The sequence below is a fragment of the Formica exsecta genome, unplaced genomic scaffold (assembly GCF_003651465.1).
Source record: "Formica exsecta isolate Colony F162 unplaced genomic scaffold, ASM365146v1 scaffold47, whole genome shotgun sequence".
Classification (NCBI taxonomy): Eukaryota; Metazoa; Arthropoda; class Insecta; order Hymenoptera; family Formicidae; genus Formica; species Formica exsecta.
This window is the reverse complement of record NW_021851936.1, coordinates 47,168-52,456: the sequence shown is the minus strand read 5'-3', so window position 1 is coordinate 52,456 and position 5,289 is coordinate 47,168. Positions and strand designations below refer to the sequence as shown.

The 5,289-nt window shown below is 33.7% G+C and overlaps 1 protein-coding gene across 3 annotated transcripts in view; it reads left to right on the top strand.

Annotated features, from left to right (window-relative positions):
• LOC115241154 overlaps positions 1-5,289 on the top strand; it is a 52,814-nt gene that overhangs the window by 1,738 nt on the left and 45,787 nt on the right. The window lies entirely within an intron of this gene.

Here is a 5,289-nt window from a genome sequence, read left to right as displayed (position 1 = left end):
GAAAGAGATAAAATATTCCTTTCCTTCTGGATGCTTTAGGTTTAAAAATTATATCGAAGCTGAAAATATCTAGATCAGTATTTCATCCGTGCTGTTTCTCGCGAAATAAAGCACTTGAATAAAAAAAAATACGCTTAAGTGGAGCTTAATGCAGTTCATGGTGCAGATAATAAGTCAAGCAGTATAGAAAATTATAAATATTTCGATTTTAGCCAGCATAAAATTGTTTAAAGCGGTTAATAATACTTGAAAGAGCTTCTCTTTTTTATTCTTTAAACATTTTCGCCTATTTTCTTGTGTATAATGTTCTATTCAATTCAATCAAGAATCGATGAAATTTCTTTTAATTTTAGAATGATACAGACAGAGAGCCCTTGCAATTATTCGCAATAGAAATGTCACATTAAGCGGCTTTTACGAGTTGTAAAAGCTGTAAATTTGTTCATACACTTTTGGAAGGGGAAAAGAGAAAGAAAAGTAGTAAATTATTTTCGCGCAAGAAAAGGAGACTAAATTTCCTTTTACAGACTTCGCGTTTAACTGTAATTTTAAAAACTAGTTGCACCAGCAAAGACGCTCAGAAGTGGTTGGCCTTCGAGCCCACATCGATCCCGGAGCTTGGAGCTCCGACAATCGAACGCCAAACGACATCTTTAGAGGATTCTTTAGTCGATCGATATTTTATTTAGATTATCTCTCTCTTTTATCTAGATAAATTATAACTATGTATATTTTTTATCTTAGATATTAATTCTTATTTTTACATACACTATTCCTAAACGAATTCTAACTATGCAGCAGCAATATTTATATTTGAATATAATATATGATATAATTAAATTTTTTATCCTTTTTATTTTATTTCTTAAAGAAAAATAATTTTTCTTGAATTCTTGCAAAGTATTAAATTTATTATATGAAAATCATAAATTAAAAATCATAAATCTATTCTCTTATTGATTACTTTTTTAATCGATTTGACATACACTGTTCCTAAACGAATTCTAACTATATAGCAGCAATATTTATATTTAAATACAATATATTATACAATTAAAGTTTTTATTTATTTTATTTTATTTCTTAAAGAAGAATAATTTTTTCTTGAATTGCAAAGTATATTAAGTTGATTATTTATTATATGAAAATCATAAATTAAAAACCATAAATTTATTCTCTTACTGATTACTTTTTCAATCGATTTGATTCTATATCGAGTAAAAAAACATCCACTATTGTATTTATTATTTCTTAGATTCACATATAGATTATAGATATTTGAAGAAAAGATAAATAAAAAGTTGATTAACTTTTTCTATTATATAGACTATTTTACATATTTTATTTTGTACATTTTTATGCTGTTTTTAATTATGCGCGTTATATATACCTACAGCAATGAATTATTATAATTACTCGCGGAAAGTAGTGTATATGTAGACTTAGGAGTTTTGCAGGTGATATGTACTTTGTTTATTACTTATTAAATTTATTAACATATTTCGCGTTTACGACCGTGATCCAGCTGAGTGTGCGCTATTTGCTCAATGTACCGAAACTAAATATTTGCTCCGCGAACGGAGGTTGCAGTAGACAAAAGTTCCGCAGTCGTTACTGGAATTGCTATTTCGCGATCGTGGTTTTGTTTGGCCATAAAACGGCCACGCCTATTTTGTGCGTTTTTGTCAAGACTCATCGCGAGATCTGTCGAGAATCGAGCGATAAAACACGACGTTAACACTTTGACTGTTCGACATTTTATACTATTGCGAATGTACTATATTTTGGATATTTTTCATTTTATATTCCATAATGATTGGGTCCAAAAGTTGAATCTAAACTCGGGATATAATTACAGTTGCATATTAAAAATGAAACAATTTTAATGTGAATTAGATTATATAGGAAGAAGATAAAAAAAGATGAAATATTATTCGTTGAATTTCAGGTATAAAGATTCTCTCTCTCTCTCTCTCTTTCTTTTTTTTTAAATTATTTCTTAATTATTTATGAATATATATTTATATTATATTTATATTTTTTTTATATTTTCTTAATTATATTTAATTCTTAGTACTTCAAAAAATGGCAGAAATTTAATTTTTTAATAAAGCGAAGTTTATAATGAAAATGCGTTTTTTTGCAGTTTAATAGAAGTGGGATAAATATAGCAGCATATTTTATGTATTTTTACAACGTATATTGCATTGTTTCTGTAGCTGATTATTTTTAGTAGTCGGACGATTCGTCAAAACCTATACGAATTCATTGTGACGCGTTTCTCAAGAGAAGAGAAGGAAAAGGACGTTCGAATAATGAATGCAAGCTGCACTATTTAACTCTTGAACGATTATCGTCGTCACAGTTATTTAAAAATTACCACCGCGTCGTTTGTCACACTAATCAGTTACGACGCTATAATTACGACGCATCGATGTATGCGGCGGAGGCGTTTTCAAATAAAGAGACACTCGGAGGTTTTGTGTTCGCATCACCAACTGCGCGTATTTATCTGCAAACTTTTTTGCTTTCCCGGTTGTGTTATCGCGAGTCGCGCAGTCTGTTTATCGCGTCTGTATTTTTACGTTCAGTCGATTATAAAACGTAGAGTCGAATGCCACGATCAAAATTATATCGAATAATTTTCAAATGATAAAATAAGCAATAGTTGGTCATTGACACTTGCATCAAGTGTGTGTTTGTGTAACGTAAATTGTATTGTTAAAATTGAAGTAGCAACGTAATGTAATGAAAGATCCAACGTGCACGAAAATGCGGAAAAAGCGCACTAGGAAGCGACGTATGTAAGTGTATTCTTGGGACGTGGGAGCGCGCTCTCGGTATGCAGCAATAAAACGATATACAGGGTGGTCTCGCAGTATCCGTCTACTTTCTCTAAACCGTAGATACTAGAAGAGAACGAAACGCTTTGATTCCTCGATCAATAAATATATAGAACAAAGATCATCGGGGTCTTTGAATAATTTGAGAAGCGCCAGTTGTAAGTGTTCCCTCAATGTATATCGCACGAATATAAAACGCGACCGAAGTATAAAAACTTTTTTATATTTTCTTTCGATTTTATTTTCTTTGTCTCGTCGGTGAATTTACGACCGACGATATTCGCTCGAATCTGGAGGAAGTGCGCGCGTGACCCCTGACACACCCTGTACAAACCGCTGTGAACGAGCGTGTCGGGCGTGTATGACCTGTCTTGTTCTCCCGCGTGGCGCGATTAAAAGTTCAATGAACGCGTGATGCGCGCGATACGGTTGTCTCCTTTCATTGATCACCGCGGCGATGATGAATCAGAGGAGTTGCGTTGACGAAGAGAGGATGGGTGGGAGAGGGACGTTCGCCGCTGGCGAGATTTCGGAAAGTCGATTTTGTTGCAAGGATACGTTGTAGTATGTAATTGGATATCATCGTGAAAGTATCGTTTGCGTATAAAAAGTGTCAATTCCGCCGACTTTATATGTTTTTTCTCAACCAGTCTCGAGTCAGAGTTTCAAAATATTCATCGTTTTCAATCAAATATTAGACACTTTTCTATTCGCGATCATTTGCAGGTACCTATAAAATTGTTCATTTATAATGTTCGAAAAATGATATAGACTCTTAATTTCGTAGAAATAAGTCTAAAAGTTAAATCCAAATTTCTACTCTCTTTTTCTTAAAAAATAATATTTGTTATTGTTATTGTCTGTTTGCGCTATTTTGAAATTTAGTTTTATGAAAAATTATTTATTTTCCACAGCTTACACGTAATTTGAAAACTATTCGTCTTTTCTTTTCTTCTTTTTGTTAGAAAAAACCTTTAAAATAAACAAAGACATTTCTAAAAAAAAAAAAAAATGAACGAAACAACAATAAATCCATTTATAAAAGGCAGTTTGTATAAAAACGTTGAGTGTTGAGTGTTATTAATCACTCTGTAAATTAATTTCTCTTCTATCTATTTTCATTCTCCAAAAATTTATTGAGCGAGTTATAAAAAAAAATATATATCTTCATATATTTAAAACTGAAGATGCAGGACTTTTCGGGATTCGTCATCGCACGCGAATCAGTATGTCGTATCATATTAGTCCAGAATATTGTTGTTGTTTCGAAGAATCTCGCGGAGACCGCGTCGAAGCGGCGGCAACATTGTCAATTTGGTTTAACGTGACCGGAATGATAGAGAAAACGCCGCCAGCCGGAGTAATTGTATACAATTACGTCATTTGTTTGCTTTCTGGCCGGATCGTGAGAACCGAGTCTAACCGAGCGTTTAAACGCGCCGGTTAAATTTGTGTGCACGCATCACAAGCGAGTTCTCATATCGTTCGTATATTATTGCGCGTCAGCTGTAATTAATCAGCGCGAGTCGACGGAGCTAAATGGAGCCGGTCATACGGATTTATTATTTCATGAATTCTACGAGTTCTAGTGTGTCGGATTATTTATAGAATTTACGCTCCTATTTATGCATTTTCGAGCATCGGACAATTAATTACGCTAATTAATTTTGCCGTATCGGAATAGCTAATCAACGTAGATAATAATTAGAGGGAGAGAGAATACAACAGGGTTTTTTATTAGAAAATGTTTTCTTTGTCGAATTCTTTCTTTGGTACGACCGAAAAGCACTTTGTCCAAAATTGTCCACTCACTGGACGTTGCTATGCTGATGTATGTGGTTATCGCGAATATCTAGCACGAGGTAGTCGATGCGAAATTGACGTAAACGCGCTTTGCTACATTAAGGGAAGGATATTCAACTCGAAATTATTTTTATAGGGGAAGCGTATTTCTGTTATAAATTTACGAAAAAAAAATTTGACACGGTAACTTTTCCATGACGTTTGAAAAATCGTAGAATAATTCCTAGAAGAGGACGGCGGTATTTTTACGCATCGCACGAGAGTGTAATAAAAAATAAATAGTTATCACCGTCATCACACAATTATTCATCGTTAAACGCTTCGACGCAAAACACTCACTTAGTATTTCGTCGTTAATCGTCCCTGACAATTACGAATGCATCGACGACGAAGCGTCGCGTCGTCCTCTTTCTCGGATCGCGTTTCAGTCGCTCTCGCGATACGGATCGGATTTATAAATGATATACATCAATCTCTTATGAATCTCAGCGATATGGCGAGTGTATTTTTACGCGATCTTCTTCGATATATTCGAAACGGTGAGTTATCAATGGAAAAAAACGTTGAAGAGAAACGTTGCGATATGGAAACCTTTCGCTCTAATCTTAATCGCACCTTTCTATGATGGTGAGAACCGCTCTCT